This window comes from Triticum dicoccoides, chromosome 1A (assembly GCF_002162155.2).
Source record: "Triticum dicoccoides isolate Atlit2015 ecotype Zavitan chromosome 1A, WEW_v2.0, whole genome shotgun sequence".
Taxonomy (NCBI): Eukaryota; Viridiplantae; Streptophyta; class Magnoliopsida; order Poales; family Poaceae; genus Triticum; species Triticum dicoccoides.
The window spans coordinates 600,271,622-600,291,578 of NC_041380.1; positions in this window are offsets into that span (position 1 = coordinate 600,271,622).

The following is a 19,957-nucleotide window of genomic DNA, read 5'->3' on the forward strand; positions in this document are numbered from 1 at the left end:
CCGGTTCATGAACCGGGACTAAAGGGTCGTTACTAATACCTCCCCCTTTAGTCCCGGTTCAAACCAGAACCGGGACAGATGGGGCTCCACGTGGCCGCTGCCGGCAGCCCAGGCAGGGGGGCCTTTGGTCCTGGTTCATGACATAAACCGGGACCAAAAGTCTTCCACGCGTCAGCAGCTGGCTGGAGCTGAGGTTTTTTTTTTCTTTTTTTTTTTAAAAAAAGTGGTTGTTTTAGGGGTTTAGGGGGTTATTTTTAGGTTATTATTAGCTAGCTAATAGAGAGAAGTGTCATCTCTTATATCTTCATCCTTGGTTTACCAACGCTACTGCTATATGTTCATTTCACCCGCAGATATATAATAACTCATGCATGCTCTCGCATCATACATCATCATATATAATAACAAGTCCTACTAATCAAGCATCATCATACAACTTCTACTCGTTATTAATTAATAATAAGTCATACGATCATCATCCTCATAGTCATCGAACCCAACCCTACATAATTGTTCTTAGCACATGATCATCAGTATCAGGTAGGACCTAAACACACTTAAGGTAAAATAGCATAAAACAATATAGACACTGACTCTCTATTATGAAGAATGGAGATCATCCTGTCTCCAATTCTTGCGCCTCGCTTCCTTTTGCTTCCAAGAAGCTCATTACGACTGTCCATACGTTTTTTCCATTCTTTGATTATCATGTCTCCACTTCTTTTAGAAATCTGGTATGGACAGTTGAGATTCGTAGGATGACCTGGATATATGTTCAAAACACGAAGGCTGCCGCCATTCTGATACATCAAATGAGGCACACAATTCCCTGAGATTCTCTGTTGAAAAACATAGTAATAACTTCGTAGTTAGCAATGATGTACTAGTTTTAGAAGTATGCAAAAAGATGCACGGATGTTGTAATAGTAAAAAAATCTTACCAGGATATCTCCATGGTAGTTACCGTAGTTCAACACGTGCACTAGTGGCACGTATTGACCATAATGTTGAGGAGTTCGATTGTAGATATTGTAATTCTCAAGATCATTACAAAATCCAACCAGATGAGTTTTCTCCTTGTAAGTTAACTCAGAGCCATCGGTGTAGTACGTTCTATCTACCATCTTCTGCACATTCTTTGATACTTCAAAATAAGCTGTCAACTATTTTGAAATGAACAATATAAATTAGTTAATAATTAACTATGTTTGAGAAACTCACATAGCGGTAGAACTGGAGGAGTATCAACAAGGACCCAAATGTCCATATTGTCTTGCTCGATTTCAGGATCACCAAGATCCATGGTGACAAGCATACCCTCATCAAAACCATACAATTTGTAAAATGCTTCCCAATTTTTGCAACCAAAATGGGTTACGCTCTCAACATTATACAAAATCCACATCATGATGGGTCCTTAGGTGAATTTTCTTCGTTTCAAAATTTCATGGTCTTCAAAATCCATCCTCTCCAAGACATAGCGTCTTGCATGGCATGGGATAAACTATACTCGAATTGTAAAAGATGAAAATTACACGTTGAAATAGTTGAAGTCATGCTTAATTATGAAAAAAAAACACTTGTCGTCGTTGCGTACCGTTTCAACTTTGAAGGTCTCCTCGAGCTTAATGCTGAAGCGCCGACCATCGTCCAGGTGAGGCCTGTCGCACTGACCTCGATCGTCATGGCACCAGTCGCACTCCCCCGGGAGACTTTCGTGTCCGATGATGACATTTCCTATACGTTCATAATTCAAAGACTAAATTAGATCATTCAATTTGAGCATTCAATAAGAAAAATCAAATCGCAAAATAAAGTAGTATTCAAATTAGGATGCCTTCAATTATAAGAAAAACTACATCATCTCCATGTGTCTGTACATCGAATATTATCATTAATACACGTCGAATACTATATATCATACATATCGCCAGTACAGCTAGAACCGTAGCGCCCGACGGGTATCGGCGCGGGCGGTGGACACCCAAAGGGAAGGAACCATCACAGGATCATAGTGTTGGGGAACGTTGCAGAAAACAAAAATTTTCCTACGGTTTCACCAAGATCCATCTATGAGTTCATCTAGCAACGAGTATTCAGATTGCATCTACATACCTTTGTAGATCGCGAGCGGAAGCATTCACTAGAACGTGAATGATGGAGTCGTACTCGCCGTGATCCAAATCACCGATGACCAAGCGCCGAACGGACGGCACCTCCGCGTTCAACACACGTACGGTCAGCGTGACGTCTCCTCCTTCTTGATCCAGCAAGGAGGAAGAAGAGGTTGAGGAAGATAGCTCCAGCAGCAGCACGACGGCGTGGTGATGGTGGAGCAGCAGTACTCTGGCAGGGCTTCGCCAAGCTCGTGACGGAGGAGAAGAGGTGTTGCAGGGGAGAGGGAGGCGCCAAAGCTTAAGGGTGCGGCTGCCCCCTCCCTCCCCCCTTTATATAGGCCCCCTGGGGGGTGCGCCGGCCCTTGGAGATCTGATCTCCCAGGGGGGCGGCGGCCAGGGGGGTGGAGTACCCCCCAAGGCAAATGCCCCCCCCCCACCCTAGGGTTTCCAACCCTAGGCGCAGGGGGTGGGCCAAGGGGGGCGCACCAGCCCACTATGGGCTGGTTCCCCCTCCCACTTCAGCCCATGGGGCCCTCCGGGATGGGTGGCCCCAGCCGGTGGACCCCCGGGACCCATCCGGTGGTCCCGGTACAATACCGGTGACCCCCGAAACTTTCCCGATGGCCGAAACTGCACTTCCTATATATAATTCTTTACCTCCGGACCATTCCGGAACTCCTCGTGACGTCCGGGATCTCATCCGGGACTCCGAAAAACTTTCAGATTACTGCATATTCATATCCTTACAACCCTAGCGTCACCGAACCTTAAGTGTGTAGACCCTACGGGTTTGGGAGACATGCGGACATGACCGAGACACCTCTTCGGCCAATAACCAACAGCGGGATCTGGATACCCATGTTGGCTCCCACATACTCCTCGATGATCTCATCGGATGAACCACGATGTCGAGGATTCAATCAATCCCGTATGCGATTCCCTTTGTCAATCGGTATTTTACTTGCCCGAGATTCGATCGTCGGTATCCCAATACCTCGTTCAATCTTGTTACCGGCAAGTCACTTTACTCGTACCGTAATGCATGATCCCGTGATCAAACACTTTGATCACATTGAGCTCATTATGATGATGCATTACCGAGTGGGCCCGGTGATACCTCTCCGTCATACGGAGTGACAAATCCCAGTCTCGATCCGTGTCAACTCAACAGACACTTTCGGAGATACCCGTAGTATACCTTTATAGTCACCCAGTTACGTTGTGATGTTTGGCACACCCAAAGCACTCCTACGGTATCCGGGAGTTACACGATCTCATGGTCTAAGGAAAAGATACTCGACATTGGAAAAGCTCTAGCAAACGAACTATACGATCTTGTGCTATGCTCAGGATTGGGTCTTGTCCATCACATCATTCTCCTAATGATGTGATCTCGTTATCAATGACATCCAATGTCCATAGTCAGGAAACCATGACTATCAGTTGATCAACGAGCTAGTCAACTAGAGGCTTACTAGGGACATGTTGGTGTCTATGTATTCACACATGTATTACGATTTCCGGATAACACAATTATAGCATGAATAAAAGACAATTATCATGAACAAGGAAATATAATAATAATGCTTTTATTATTGCCTCTAGGGCATATTTCCAACAGTCTCCCACTTGCACCAGAGTCAATAATCTAGTTACATTGTGATGAATCGAACACCCATAGAGTTCCGGTGTTGATCATGTTTTGTTCTAGGGAGAGGTTTAGTCAACGGATCTGCGACATTCAGATTCGTATGCACTTTGCAAATTTCTATGTCTCCATCTTGAACATTTTCACGAATGGAGTTGAAGCGATGCTTGATGTGCCTGGTCTTCTTGTGAAACCTGGGCTCCTTGGCAAGTGCAATAGCTCCAGTGTTGTCACAGAAGAGTTTGATCGGCCCCGACGCATTGGGTATGACTCCTAGGTCGGTGATGAACTCCTTCACCCAAATTGCTTCATGCGCTGCCTCCGAGGCTGTCATGTACTCCGCTTCACATGTAGATCCCGCCACGACACTCTGCTTGCAGCTGCACCAGCTTACTGCTCCACCATTCAACATATACACGTATCTGGTTTGTGACTTAGAGTCATCCAGATCTGTGTCGAAGCTAGCGTCGACGTAACCCTTTACGACGAGCTCTTCGTCACCTCCATAAACGAGAAACATGTCCTTAGTCCTTTTCAGGTACTTTCAGGATACTCTTGACCGCTGTCCAGTGTTCCTTGCCGGGATTACTTTGGTACCTTCCTACCAAACTTACGGCAAGGTTTACATCAGGTCTGGTACACAGCATGACATACATAATAGACCCTATGGCCGAGGCATAGGGGATGACACTCATCTCTTCTATATCTTCTGCCGTGGTCGGGCATTGAGCTGAGCTCAATTTCACACCTTGCAACACAGGCAAGAACCCCTTCTTGGACTAATCCATATTGAACTTCTTCAATATCTTTTCAAGGTATGTGCTTTGTGAAAGACCTATGAGGCATCTTGATCTATCTCTATAGATCTTGATGCCTAATATATAAGCAGCTTCTCCAAGGTCCTTCATTGAAAAACTCTTATTCAAGTAGGCCTTAATGCTGTCCAAAAGTTCTATATCATTTCCCATCAAAAGTATGTCATCTACATATAATATGAGAAATGCTACAGAGCTCCCACTCACTTTCTTGTAAACGCAGGCTTCTCCATAAGTCTGCATAAACCCAAACGCTTTGATCATCTCATCAAAGCGAATGTTCCAACTCCGAGATGCTTGCACCAGCCCATAAATGGATCGCTGGAGCTTGCATACCTTGTTAGCATTCTTAGGGTCGACAAAACCTTCCGGCTGCATCATATACAGTTCTTCCTTAAGATAGCCGTTAAGGAATGCCGTTTTGACGTCCATTTGCCATATCTCATAATCATAGTATGCGGCAATTGCTAACATGATTCGGACGGACTTCAGCTTTGCTACGGGAGAGAAAGTCTCATCGTAGTCAACCCCTTGAACTTACCGATAACCCTTAGCGACAAGTTGAGCTTTATAGATGGTGACATTACCATCCGCGTCCGTCTTCTTCTTAAAGATCCATTTGTTTTCTATCGCTCGCTGATCATCGGGCAAGTCTGTCAAAGTCCATACTTTGTTTTCATACATGGATCCTATCTCGGATTGCATGACCTCTAGCCATTTGTTGGAATCTGGGCCTGCCATCGCTTCTTCATAGTTCGAAGGTTCACCGTTGTCTAACAACATGATTTCCAGGACAGGGTTGCCGTACCATTCTGGTGCGGAACGTGTCCTTGTGGACCTACGAAGTTCAGTAGTAACTTGATCCGAAGTTTCATGATCATCATCATTAACCTCCTCTCTAACCGGTGGAGGCACCACAGAAACATTTTCTTAAGCTGCGCTACTCTCCGGTTCAAGAGGTAATACTTCATCAAGTTCCACTTTCCTCCCACTTACTTCTTTCGAGAGAAACTCTTTCTCCAGAAAGGATCCGTTCTTGGCAACAAAGATCTTGCCTTCAGATCTTAGGTAGAAGGTATACCCAATGGTTTCCTTAGGGTATCCTATGAAGACGCATTTTTCCGACTTGGGTTCGAGCTTTTCAGGTTGAAGTTTCTTGACATAAGCGTCACATCCCCAAACTTTTAGAAATGACAGCTTAGGTTTCTTCCCAAACCATAATTCATACGGTGTCATCTCAACGGATTTAGACGGTGCCCTATTTAAAGTGAGTGTAGCTGTCTCTAGAGCGTATCCCCAAAATGATAGCGGTAAATCAGTAAGAGACATCATAGATCGCACCATATCCAATAGAGTGCGATTACGACGTTCAGACACACCGTTACATTGAGGTGTTCCAGGCGGCGTGAGTAGTGAAACGATTCCACATTTCCTTAAGTGTGTGCCAAATTCGTGACTTAAATATTCTCCTCCACGATCTGATCGTAAGAACTTTATTTTTCGGTCACATTGATTCTCTACCTCATTCTGAAATTCCTTGAACTTTTCAAAGGTCTCAGACTTGTGTTTCATTAAGTAGACATACCCATATCTACTCAAGTCATCCGTGAGAGTGAGAACATAACGATATCCTCTACGAGCCTCAACACTCATTGGACCGCACACATCAGTATGTATGATTTCCAATAAGTTGGTTGCTCGCTCCATTGTTCCGGAGAACGGAGTCTTGGTCATTTTGCCCATGAGGCATGGTTCGCATATGTCAAATGATTCATAATCGAGAGACTCTAAAAGTCCATCAGCATGGAGCTTCTTCATGCGCTTGACACCAATGTGACCAAGGCGGCAGTGCCACAAGTATGTGGGACTATCGTTATCAACTTTACACCTTTTGGTATTCACACTATGAATATGTGTATTATCACGCACGAGATTTATTAAGAATAAACCATTGACCATCGGAGCATGACCATAAAACATATCACTCATATAAATAGAACAACCATTATTCTCGCATTTAAATGAGTAGCCATCTCATATTAAACGAGATCCAGATACAATGTTCATGCTCAAACTTGGCACTAAATAACAATTATTGAGGTTTAAAACTAATCCCGTAGGTAAATGTAGAGGTAGTGTGCCGACGGCGATCACATCGACCTTGGAACCATTCCCGACGCGCATCGTCACCTCGTCCTTCGCCAGTCTCCGCTTATTCCGCAGCTCCTGTTTTGAGTTACAAATATGAGCAACGGCACCGGTATCACATACCTAGGAGCTACTACGAGCACTGGTAAGGTACACATCAATTACATGTATATCACATATACCTTTAGTGTTGCCGGCCTTCTTGTCCGCTAAGTATTTGGGGCAGTTCCGCTTCCAGTGACCCTTCCCTTTGCAATAAAAGCACTCAGTCTCAGGCTTGGGTCCATTCTTTGACTTCTTCCCGGCAACTTGCTTACCGGGCGCGGCAACATCCTTGCCGTCCTTCTTGAAGTTCTTCTTACCCTTGCCTTTCTTGAACTTGGTGGTTTTATTGACCATCAACACTTGATGTTCCTTTTTGATTTCTACCTCCGCTGATTTCAGCATAGCAAATACCTCAGGAATGGTCTTTACCATCCCCTGCATATTGTAGTTCATCACAAAGCTCTTGTAGCTAGGTGGGAGCGACTGAAGGATTCTGTCAATGACCGCCTCATCTGGGAGGTTAATCTCCAGCTGAGTCAAGCGGTTGTGCAACCCAGACATCTTGAGTATGTGTTCACTGACAGAACTATTTTCCTCCATCTTACAACTATAGAACTTGTCGGAGACTTCATATCTCTCGACCCGGGCATGAGCTTGGAAAACCATTTTCAGCTCTTCGAAGATCTCATATGCTCCGTGTTGCTCAAAACGCTTTTGGAGCCCCGGTTCTAAGCTGTAAAGCATGCCGCACTGAACGAGGGAGTAATCATCAGCACGCTGCTGCCAAGCGTTCATAACGTCTTGGTTCTCTGGAACGGGTGCATCACCTAGCGGTGCTTCTAGGACATATTGTTTCCTGGCAGCTATGAGGATGATCCTCAGGTTCCGGACCCAGTCCGTATAGTTGCTGCCATCGTCTTTCAGCTTGGTTTTCTCTAGGAATGCGTTGAAGTTGAGGTTGACATTAGCATTGGCCATTTGATCTACAAGACATTTATGCAAAGATTTTAGACTAAGTTCATGATAATTAACTTCATCTAATCAAATTATTTAATGAACTCCCACTCAGATTAGACATCCCTCTAGTCATCTAAGTGAAACATGATCCGACTCGACTAGGCCATGTCCGATCATCACGTGAGATGGACTAGTCATCATCGGTGAACATCTCCATGTTGATCGTATCTTCCATACGACTCATGTTCGACCTTTCGGTCTCTTGTGTTCCGAGGCCATGTCTGTACATGCTAGGCTCATCAAGTCAACCTAAGTGTTTGCTTGTGTAAATCTGTCTTACACCCGTTGTATGTGAACGTTGGAATCTATCACACCCGATCATCACGTGGTGCTTCGAAATAACGAACTGCCGCAACGGCGCACAGTTAGGGGGAACACTTTCTTGAAATTGTTATAAGGGATCATCTTATTTACTACCATCGTTCTAAGTAAACAAGATGCAAAAACATGATAAACATCACATGCAATCAAATAATAATAGTGACATGATATGGCCAATATCATATAGCTCCTTTGATCTCCATCTTGGGGCTCCATGATCATCTTGTCACCGGCATGACACCATGATCTCCATCATCGTGTCTCCATGAAGTTGCTCGCCAACTATTACTTCTACTACTATGGCTAACACATTTAGCAACAAAGTAAAGTAATTTACATGGCGTTTCCAATGACACACAGGTCATACAAAAATAATAATGACAACTCCTATGGCTCCTGCTGGTTGTCATACTCATCGACATGCAAGTCGTGATTCCTATTACATGAACATGATCTCATACATCACATATATATCATTCATCATTCATCACAACTTTGGCCATATCATATCACAAGCACTTGCTGCAAAAACAAGTTAGACGTCCTCTAATTGTTGTTGCAAGTTTTACGTGGCTGCAATAGGGTTCTAGCAAGAACGTTTTCTTACCTACGTAAAAGCCACAACATGATTTGTCAACTTCTATTTACCCTTCATAAGGACCCTTTTCGTCGAATCCGCTCCAACTAAAGTGGGAGAGACAGACACCCGCCAGCCACCTTATGCAACTAGTGCATGTCAGTCGGTGGAACCGGTCTCACGTAAGCTTACGTGTAAGGTTGGTCCAGGCCGCTTCATCCCACAATACCGCTGAAGCAAAATAAGACTAGTAGCGGCAAGAAAGTTGACAACATCTACGCCCACAACAATTGTGTTCTGCTCGTGCAAAGAGAACTACGCATAGACCTAGCTCATGATGCCACTGTTGGGGACCGTTGCAGAAAACAAAACATTTCCTATGGTTTCACCAAGATCCATCTATGAGTTCATCTAGCAACGAGTATTCAGATTGCATCTACATACCTTTGTAGATCGCGAGCGGAAGCGTTCACTAGAACGTGGATGATGGAGTCATACTCGCCATGATCCAAATCATCGATGACCAAGCGCCGAACGAATGGCACCTCCGCGTTCAACACACGTACGGTCAGCGTGACGTCTCCTCCTTCTTGATCCAGCAAGGGGGAAGGAGAGGTTGAGGAACATAGCTCCAGCAGCAGCACGACAGTGTGGTGATGGTGGAGCAGTAGTACTCCGGCAGGGCTTCGCCAAGCTCGTGACGGAGGAGAAGAGGTGTTGCAGGGGAGAGGGAGGCGCCAAAGCTTAAGGGTGCGGCTGGCCCCTCCCTCCCCCCTTTATATAGGCCCCCTGGGGGGGCCGGCCCTTGGAGATCTGATCTCCCAAGGGGGCCGGCGGCCAGGGGGGTGGAGTACCCCCCAAGGCAAGTGGGGCGCCCCCCGACCCTAGGGTTTCCAACCCTAGGCGCAGGGGGTGGGCCAAGGGGGGTGCACCAGCCCACTATGGGATGGTTCCCCCTCCCACTTCAGCCCATGGGGCCCTCCGGGATGGGTGGCCCCAGCCGGTGGACCCCCGGGACCCATCCGGTGGTCCCGGTACAATACCGGTGACCCCCAAAACTTTCCCGATGGCCGAAACTGCACTTCCTATATATAATTCTTTACCTCCGGACCATTCCGGAACTCCTCGTGACGTCTGGGATCTCATCCAGGACTCCGAACAACTTTCGGATTACTGCATATTCATATCCTTACAACCCTAGCGTCACCGAACCTTAAGTGTGTAGACCGTACGGGTTCGGGAGACATGCGGACATGACCGAGACACCTCTCCGGCCAATAACCAACAGCAGGATCTGGATACCCATGTTGGCTCCTACATACTCCTCGATGATCTCATCGGATGAACCACGATGTCGAGGATTCAATCAATCTCGTATGCAATTCCCTTTGTCAATCGGTATTTTACATGCCCGAGATTCGATCGTCGGTATCCCAATACCTCGTTCAATCTCGTTACCGTCAAGTCACTTTACTCATACCGTAATGCATGATCCCGTGATCAAACACTTTGATCACATTGAGCTCATTATGATGTTGCATTACCGAGTGGGCCCGGTGATACTTCTCCGTCATACGGAGTGACAAATCCCAGTCTCGATCTGTGTCAACTCAACTGACACTTTCGGAGATACCCGTAGTATACCTTTATAGTCACCCAGTTACGTTGTGATGTTTGGCACACCCAAAGCACTCCTACGGTATCCGGGAGTTACACGATCTCATGGTCTAAGGAAAAGATACTCGGCATTGGAAAAGCTCTAGCAAACGAACTATACGATCTTGTGCTATGCTCAGGATTGGGTCTTTTCCATCACATCATTCTCCTAATGATGTGATCTCGTTATCAATGACATCCAATGTCCATAGTCAGGAAACCATGACTATCAGTTGATCAATGAGCTAGTCAACTAGAGGCTTACTAGGAACATGTTGGTGTCTATGTATTCACACATGTATTACGATTTCCGGATAACACAATTATAGCATGAATAAAAGACAATTATCATGAACAAGGAAATATAATAATAATGCTTTTATTATTGCCTCTAGGGCATATTTCCAACACATAGCTCCAGTGAGATCCCTGAAGAACCTGCCAGGTATTCTCGAACCTGCCCTCCAACGCAACCATGTAGCGATGGACGTGCTGGTCCTCCTCGCTGACACGGTGACGTACCACCTCTGCGGTGTCCGGAAGCCTCGGCACCGTCACGGGCCCACGCGACCGCCACCAAACAAGGATTGGGTCAACGACGGGCTGGCTCCTCACCAAGCTACGCCCCCCGAAAGGTAGCGCCTCCCAGTACCACCCCGACGGAGCCCAGTCCCGGACATGGCCCATCTGGTCAAGCAGGTGTCGTCCGCCGCCGACTCGACGACGAGGATGCGGGATAGGCATCGTCCACGTCGATGCGGGAATAATTGCTTTAACTAAAAAAATAAACTAGTTCTATTAATTTTCTTGCTAAAAATAAACTACTTCTATAGTAAAATAAACCAGTTTTATTAAATCAACTAGTTCAACTACTAAGCACTTACTATAAATAGAATAATGTAGTACTTACTAAAAATAAACAAGTTTACCTAGTTCTAACTAATTCCATTAAACACTTTCTAAGTAGTACTAATTACTAAAAGTTGGGGTATGTCGACAACGACATACCCGATAACAAAAAATAAGAAGAGGAAGAAGAAGAAAAAAAGAGGAGAAGAAGAAAGGAAAAGGAGAAGAAAAAAAAAGAAAAAAAAGGAGAAGAAGAAGGAATGATAGAGGAGAAGAAGAAGAAGAAGAATTCTTCTTCTCCTCTATTCCTTCTTCTTCTCCTCTTTTTTTTCTTCTTTTTCATCTTCTTATTTATTTCTCCTGTTATTTCTCTCCTCTTCTTCTTCTCCTTCTTCCTCTTCTTATTTTCCTTTTTTCTCTCCTTCTTTTTCTTCTAAATATGAACATATACATAAATGACTTTGATCATACATTATTTTCAGATTCCTACACAATATGAACAAGATTACAACAGAAAAAATAATAAAAATTCTATGAACAAAATAAAAATTCTATGAACAAAATTACAACAAAAAAATCATAAAAATTCTATGAAAAAATTGACATGTTATTTGCATATGTATGAACACACTAACTTTTGCATATGCAACAATAATATCACCAAAAAAATGTATGAACAGAAAAAAATTCTAACTTTTGCATCTAAACTATACATCTAAATTAAGTACAACTAAATTAACTATACATCCTAACTATACAACTAAATTAACTATACATTCTAAATTAGGAAATTACGCAAGCCGGGGCGGCGATCGACGAGGAGGGGCACGGCGTCGGCGGCGAGGAGGCAGGGGGGCACGGGGCGGCGACGGCGACGGCGAGGCACGGGCGACGGCGACGGCGCGGTCGGGGGCGACGGCAGGGGCGGCGGACAGCGTCGGGGCAGCCTGGCGGCGTCGATGTGCTCGGCGTCGTCGGGGGAAACTGCGAGGGAAATGTGAAAATTTCCCAAGTCTTTGCTTATATAGCAAAGCCATTGGTTCCGGTTCGTGGCATAAACCGGGACCAATGAACCCCTTTAGTCCCGGTTTGTGCCACGAACCGGGACCAAAGGCCACTTTTCGGCAGCCCAAAGGGCGGGAAGCGGCGGCCTTTAGTCCCGGTTGGTGCCACGAACCGGGACCAAAGGCCCCCTTTCATCCCGGTTGGTGCCACCAACCGGGACCAAAGGGCGTGTACTGGAACTGCCGCGGTGCGTTGGGATGTTTAGTCCCACCTCGCTAGCCGAGAGGGGCTCGGAGTGGTTTATAAGCCCTGCGGAACCGACCACTTCGAGCTCCTCTCTACTGCAGGCTTACGGGCCTAAATCCACTCTCTGTGCCTGTGGGACTACTGGGCCTACTGTGGGCCTGCATCCTAGCCCAACTAGCGGGTTTCTAGTCATATGCAGGCTGTGGTGGCCCAGTAGGCGGCATTTTAAAAAAAAATCCAATTTTTTGTTTTTTACTAACAAATTATAAACTTTCTGTTAGTGCCATTAATTTTCCAATTTGAATTGTTTAAATTTGAATTCTTTGAAATTTATGTGAATCACTAGTTTGTAACAAAAGAAATATTTATGATAATTCTTTTTGCTATTAAAGTTTCTTTTTGCTTATAATGTTTTGAACAGAAAATACTTTGATAATTTTATTCTTTGTTGCTTTATTTATTATATTTTTTTCTACTTATAACAAAATATTTATTGTTAATATAAGTATTTTTTTCCAGATTTTTTGTTTTATTTTCTGCATTATTCATTTTCTTTTGTTTTTTGCTTTATTTTTTAATTCTTTATGCTTTTAGTTTTAGAAAAATTATAAACTTTTTGTTAATGCCATTAGTTTTCAAATTTGAAAACACACTTTTTCTTTGTTTTCTTTGTTGCTTTATTTATTTTATTTTGTTTTTCTACTTATAACAAAATACTTATTGTTAATATAAGTATTTTTTTTCCAGATTTTTTGTCGACGGCACAATGGATCTCTCAATGAAAGCACCACAGCCGGTGTCAAAACCGGCACATCTCGAGTAGGGGGCCCCGAACTGTGCGTCTAGGATCGATGGTAACAGGAGACGAGGGACATGATGTTTACCCGGGGGGGATCTAGGGTTACATGGAGTCAGTTAAACCTCCCCATTTTTTATTTTAGGTCACAAAATTTGTTTATGAATAGTTTAAATTTGAATTTTTTAAGATTTGTGTGAATCACTAGTTTATGAATAACTTTACTATTTATTTTTTCATTTCTACTTAGAACTAAATACTTATAGTTTTTTAGTCATTTCTTTTTTCTTTTAGGTCACAAAAAATAAAAACTTCTCTGTTAGTGAAGATAGATGCACTTATAGAGAAAATTAAACATAAATTCATAATTAATTTCTATTTATGAATTTAGGTCCAATTTCCTCTATAGGTGCATCTATTTTCACTTTGAGAGGAGCTCAACAACGCAGAGAGGGACGGGCTTATAAACAGGTGCGGGCGCCCTTCGGTTGGCGAGGTGGGACTAAACTCTGGGCCAACCCTTTAGTCCCGGTACGTGGCATGAACCGGGACTAAAGGGGAGCCTTTGGTCCCGGTTGGTGGCATGAACCGGGACCAATAGTGGTGGCCCAGGAGCGAGGCCCATTGGTCCCGGTTCGTCCCACCAACCGGGACCAAAAGATCCAGACGAACCGGGATCAATAGTCCACGTGGCCCGGCCGGCGCCCTGGGCTCACGAACCGGGACCAATGCCCCCATTGGTCCCGGTTCTGGTCTGAACCGGGACTAATGCACTAGTAGAAAACAGGGCTATGGTCCAGGTCGGCTCAGCCCATTAGTCCCGGTTCAGTCTAGAACCGGGACCAATGTGGGCATTGGTCCCGGTTCGTGAGCCCAGGGGGCCGGCCGGGCCACGTGGGCCATTGGTCCCGGTTCGTCTGGACCTTTTGGTCCCGGTTGGTGGGACGAACCGGGACCAATGGGCCTCGCTCCTGGCCCACCACCATTGGTCCCGGTTGGTGGCTTGAACCGGGACCAAAGGCTCCCCTTTAGTCCCGGCTCATGTCACCAACCGGGACCAATGAGGTGCCTATATATACCCCCTCGCGCAAGAGCGGAGCACAGTGCTTTGTTTTTTCTGGTCGAGGGGGAGAGGGCTTTGTGGTGCTCTAGCTCACCTCCTATGCACATGAGGTGTTCGATGGAATGTCCGAGCCACACTACTTAAGCTTTCTCCTCTCGAAGCTCGACCTCCAAGCTCCATTTTCCTCGAGATTTGTCTAGATTTAGCGGTCCGTCACGCCCCGTCCCCGTCTTCACCGCCGTCGATCACCCGCGCCGATCTCATCACCGACACCACCGTGGTGAGCCTCTTGTTCTTATCTTCTTTCTGAAAGGAAAAATATTCTTACTTGTATGTTTAGATAGATACTTGTATCATTTTCTTACATTTATTATTGCATCTTATATAGTGCGATGGTTCTGGTATCCGTCCCCGTCGGCCCTCGTCCTGTCTCTTATTCGGATTTGGTATGTATATTATCTTTATAACTATTGGTTCATTTATTGTTTATGAAAATTATGCCGACCAACGTGACATAGATTTTATTTATCTAGGATGTATGTGAATCGAAAATGCCAACCGACCCTATTGTCGAGAGGTTAAATTTAGTTGAAGAAGAAAACAATTTCTTGAAGGAAAAAATAAAAAAAATTGAGGAGGAGAAGATGATATTGGAGTTGCATGTTGCGGATGTCGTCGATGATCACAAGATCAAGATGGATGCAATGCGCTTGAAGATTAGAAAGATTAGAAAATATGCCATTCATACCGAGGCTTGGTATCATTATGCCGTTGGATCAATTGTTACCTTGGTTGCGATTATGATCGCATTTGTTTTCGCATTGAAATGTTTTACATAGTTTCAATGTATGGTTTAATTAATTAGATGCTCTGGAGAGCTATATGTTGTTAGATGAGAACTATGTATGCACTTTGGTTTTAATGTGATGATGAACTTCTATTAATTTGGACACTTAATTATATATAATGCACGCTGATGAACCGTCAATGGATGTACGGTGACAGACACACCCGCGAGTACATTAAGGGCGTGCATGAGTTTCTCGATGCGGCTGAGGCAAACAAGCAGAATGGTTTTATGTGTTGTCCATGCACTGAATGTGGGAATACGAGGTCTTACTCTAACCGGAAAATCCTTCACTCCCACCTACTTTACAAGGGTTTCATGCCACACTATAATGTTTGGACGAGGCACGGAGAAATAGGGGTTATGATGGAAGACGGCGAAGAAGAAGAGTACGATGACAACTATGTGCCCCCTGAATACGGTGATGCTGCAACGGGGGGAGCTGGTGAAGATCAAGAGGAACCAGACGATGTGCCCAATGATGCTACCACGGGTGAAGCTGCTGAAGATCAAGAGGAACCAGACGATGTGCCCGATGATGATGATCTCCGCCGGGTCATTGTCGATGCAAGGACGCAATGCATTAGTCAAAAGGAGAAGCTGAAGTTCGATCGCATGTTAGAGGATCACAAAAAAGGGTTATACCCCAATTGCGAAGATGGCAACACAAAGGTCGGTACCGTACTGGAATTGTTGCAGTAGAAGGCAGAGAATGCTGTGGCTGACAAAGGATTTGAGAAGCTACTGAAAATATTGAAGAAGAAGCTTCCAAAGGATAACGAATTGCCCGACAGTACATACGCAGCAAAGAAGGTCGTATGCCCTCTAGGATTGGAGGTGGAGAAGATACATGCATGCCCTAATGACTGCATCCTCTACCGCGGTGCATACAAGGATCTGAACGCATGCCCGGTATGCGGTGCATTGCGGTATAAGATCAGACGAGATGACCCTGGTGATGTTGACGGCGAGCCCCTCAGGAAGAGGGTTCCTGCGAAGGTGATGTGGTATGCTCCTATAATACCACGGTTGAAACGTCTGTTCAGAAATGAAGAGCATGCCAAGTTGATGCGATGGCACAGTGAGAACCCGAAAGAAAGATGGGAAGTTGAGAGCACCCGCTGACGGGTCGCAGTGGAGAAAAATCGAGAGAAAGTACTGCGATGAGTTTGCAAAGGACCCAAGGAATGTATGGTTTGCTTTAAGCGCGGATGGCATTAATCCTTTCGGGGAGCAGAGCAGCAATCACAGCACCTGGCCCGTGACTATGTATGTATAACCTTCCTCCTTGGATGTGCATGAAGCGGAAGTTCATTATGATGCCAGTTCTCATCCAAGGCCCTAAGCAACCCGGCAACGAAATTGATGTGTACCTAAGGCCATTAGTTGAAGAACTTTTACAGCTGTGGAATGGAAACGGTGTACGTACGTGGGATGAGCACAGACAGGAGGAATTTAACCTTAAGGCGTTGCTGTTCGTGACCATCAACGATTGGCCCGCTCTCAGTAACCTTTCAGGACAGACAAACAAAGGATACCACGCATGCACGCACTGTTTAGATGACACTGAATGTATATACCTGGACAAATGCAGGAAGAATGTGTACCTGGGCCATCATCGATTTCTTCCGACCAACCATCAATGTCGAAAGAAAGGCAAGCATTTCAAAGGCGAGGCAGATCACCGGAAGAAGCCCGCCATGCGCACCGGTGATCACGTGCTTGCTATGGTCAATGATTTACACTACGTAATCTTTGGAAAGGGTCCCGGTGGACTAGTTGTTCCGAATGACGCTGAGGGACACGCACCCATGTGGAAGAAGAAATCTATATTTTGGGACCTACCCTACTGGAAAGACCTAGAGGTCCGCTCCTCAATCGACGTGATGCACGTGACGAAGAACCTTTGCGTGAACCTGCTAGGCTTCTTGGGCGTGTATGGGAAGACAAAAGATACACCTGAGGCACGAGAGGACCTGCAAGGTTTGCACGAAAAAGACGGCATGCCTCCGAAGCAGTATAAAGGTCCTGCCAGCTACGCTCTTACGAAAGAAGAGAAAGAAATCTTCTTTGAATGTCTGCTCAGTATGAAGGTCACGACTGGCTTCTCGTCGAATATAAAGGGAATAATAAATATGCCAGAGAAAAGTTTCAGAACCTAAAGTCTCATGACTGCCACGTGATTATGACGCAACTGCTTCCGGTTGCATTGAGGGGGCTTCTACCGGAAAACGTCCGATTAGCCATTGTGAAGCTATGTGCATTCCTCAATGCAATCTCTCAGAAGGTGATCGATCCAGAAATCGTACCAAAGCTAAGGAGTGATGTGGCGCAATGTCTTGTCAGTTTCGAGCTGGTGTTCCCACCATCCTTCTTCAATATCATGACGCACGTCCTAGTTCATCTAGTCGACGAGATTGTCATCCTGGGGCCCGTATTTCTACACAATATGTTCCCCTTTGAGAGGTTCATGGGAGTCCTAAAGAAATATGTCCATAACCGCGCTAGGCCAGAAGGAAGCATCTCCATGGGCCATCAAACAGAGGATGTTATCGGGTTTTGTGTTGACTTCATTCCTGGCCTTAACAAGATAGGTCTCCCTAAATCGCGGTATGAGGGGAGACTGACTGGAAAAGGCACTCTTGGAAGAGACTCAATAATATGCAGGGACGGATATTCTTGGTCTCAAGCACACTACACAGTTCTATAGAACTCTACCTTGGTGACCCCATACGTCGATGAACACAAGAACAGTCTGCGCTCCAAACACCCGGAGCAATGCGACGACTGGATTACATGTGAACACATCAGGACTTTCAGCAATTGGTTAGAAACACGTCTCAGAGGTGACAACACTGTTTGTGATGAGTTGTACTTGTTGTCCAGGGGACCATCCTTGACTGTATTGACTTACAAAGGATATGAGATAAATGGGAATACATTTTACACGATCGCCCAAGACCAAAAGAGCACCAACCAAAACAGCGGTGTCCGCTTTGATGCAGCAACCGAGAGCGGAAAGGACACATATTATGGTTACATAGTGGACATATGGGAACTTGACTACGGACCTGATTTTAAGGTCCCTTTGTTTAAGTGCAAATGGGTTAATCTGTTAGGCGGCGGGGTACAGGTAGACCCACAGTACGGAATGACAACAGTGGATCTAAAAAATCTTGGGTACACTGACGAACCGTTCGTCCTAGCCAATGATGTGGCACAGGTTATCTATGTGAAGGACATGTCTACCAAACCGAGAAAAAGAAAAGATAAGGAAGCGAATACATCATACGATGAGCCAAAGCGCCACATAGTTCTTTCAGGAAAAAGGGACATCCTGGGAGTGGACGGCAAGACAGACATGTCTGAAGATTATGAAAAGTTTCATGAAATTCCTCCCTTCAATGTCAAGGCTGACCCAAGCATCCTGATAAACAATGAAGATTATCCATGGTTACGGCGCAATAAGCAAATGACACAAGCGAAGAAAAAGTGAAGACTTTCTCCCGCAACTATTATGATGATACCATGCCAAATTTGCAACAGACGAACATGCTACCATTGTCCGTTTTGTACATGCACATGCTATGTGGGTGAAATTATGATACCATCCCAACTTTCAACTTTTTCAGAGTTCATTTGAAATGCTTTCATGTCTTATGGTTTGAAACTTTGATACTTCGAAAGTGATTGTCCATTTTGTACACGAAGTACATCAAGTTTTTGTCGCAACCCTCTCTACTTTTTGGAACATTCTATGTGGGTGAAATGATGATACCATGCCAACTTTCAACCTTTTTAGAGTTCATTTTGAAATGCTTTCCTATTTCAGAGTCATTTAGCTCAAAGATTGAATTAATAGCAAACAGAATAAACTACAAAACTTTTATGAAAATAAAAACAATCAATTAAAATATTATGTTATGATCAACTAAAATAAAACTATAATATTCTTCAATAGCAAAAAGAATATAATTTTTGTGACCTAAAATCAAACTATAAGTATTTAATTGTAAGTATAAATAAAAAATAAATAGCAAAGAAGAAAAAAAATTCTATTTTTATAGTAAAGTTATTCATAAACTAGTGATTCACACAAATTTTATAAAATTCAAATTTAAACTATTCAAAATTTTAAAACTAATGGCACTAACAGAAAGTTTATAATTTTTGTGACCTAAAATCAAAAAGAAATCACTAAAAAACTATAAGTATTTAGTTGTAAGTATAAATAAAAAATAAATAGAAAAAAAATTCTATTTTTATAGTAAAGTTATTCATAAACTAGTGATTCACACAAATTTTTTAAAATTCAAATTTAAACTATTCAAAATTTAAAACTAATGGCACTAAGAGAAAGTTTATAATTTTTGTGACCTAAAAGCAAAAAAAATCACTAAAAAACTGTAAGTATTTAGTTTTAAGTAGAAATAAAAAAATAAAAGACCAAAAAAATGTAGAAATAAAAAAGAAAAAACAAAAAAAATGCCTCCTACTGGGCCTCCACGGCCTGAATACGACTAGAAACCCTACATGGGCCAGGATTCAGGCCTGCAGAAGGCCCAATAGGCCCACAGGCAGTAGCAAGTTTAGGCCCGAAAGCCTGCATTAGAGAGGAGCTCGAATGGGGAGGCACACTAGCACTTATAAACCAGTGCTGGCGCCCTTCAGCTAGCGATGTGGGACAAAACTTTTGGGCGCGGGGCAGCACAAGGCCATTGGTCCCGGTTGGTGGCACCAACCGGGACTAAAGGGGGCATTGGTCACTGTTCGTGGCACCAACCGTGACCAATGCCCCCCTTTAGTC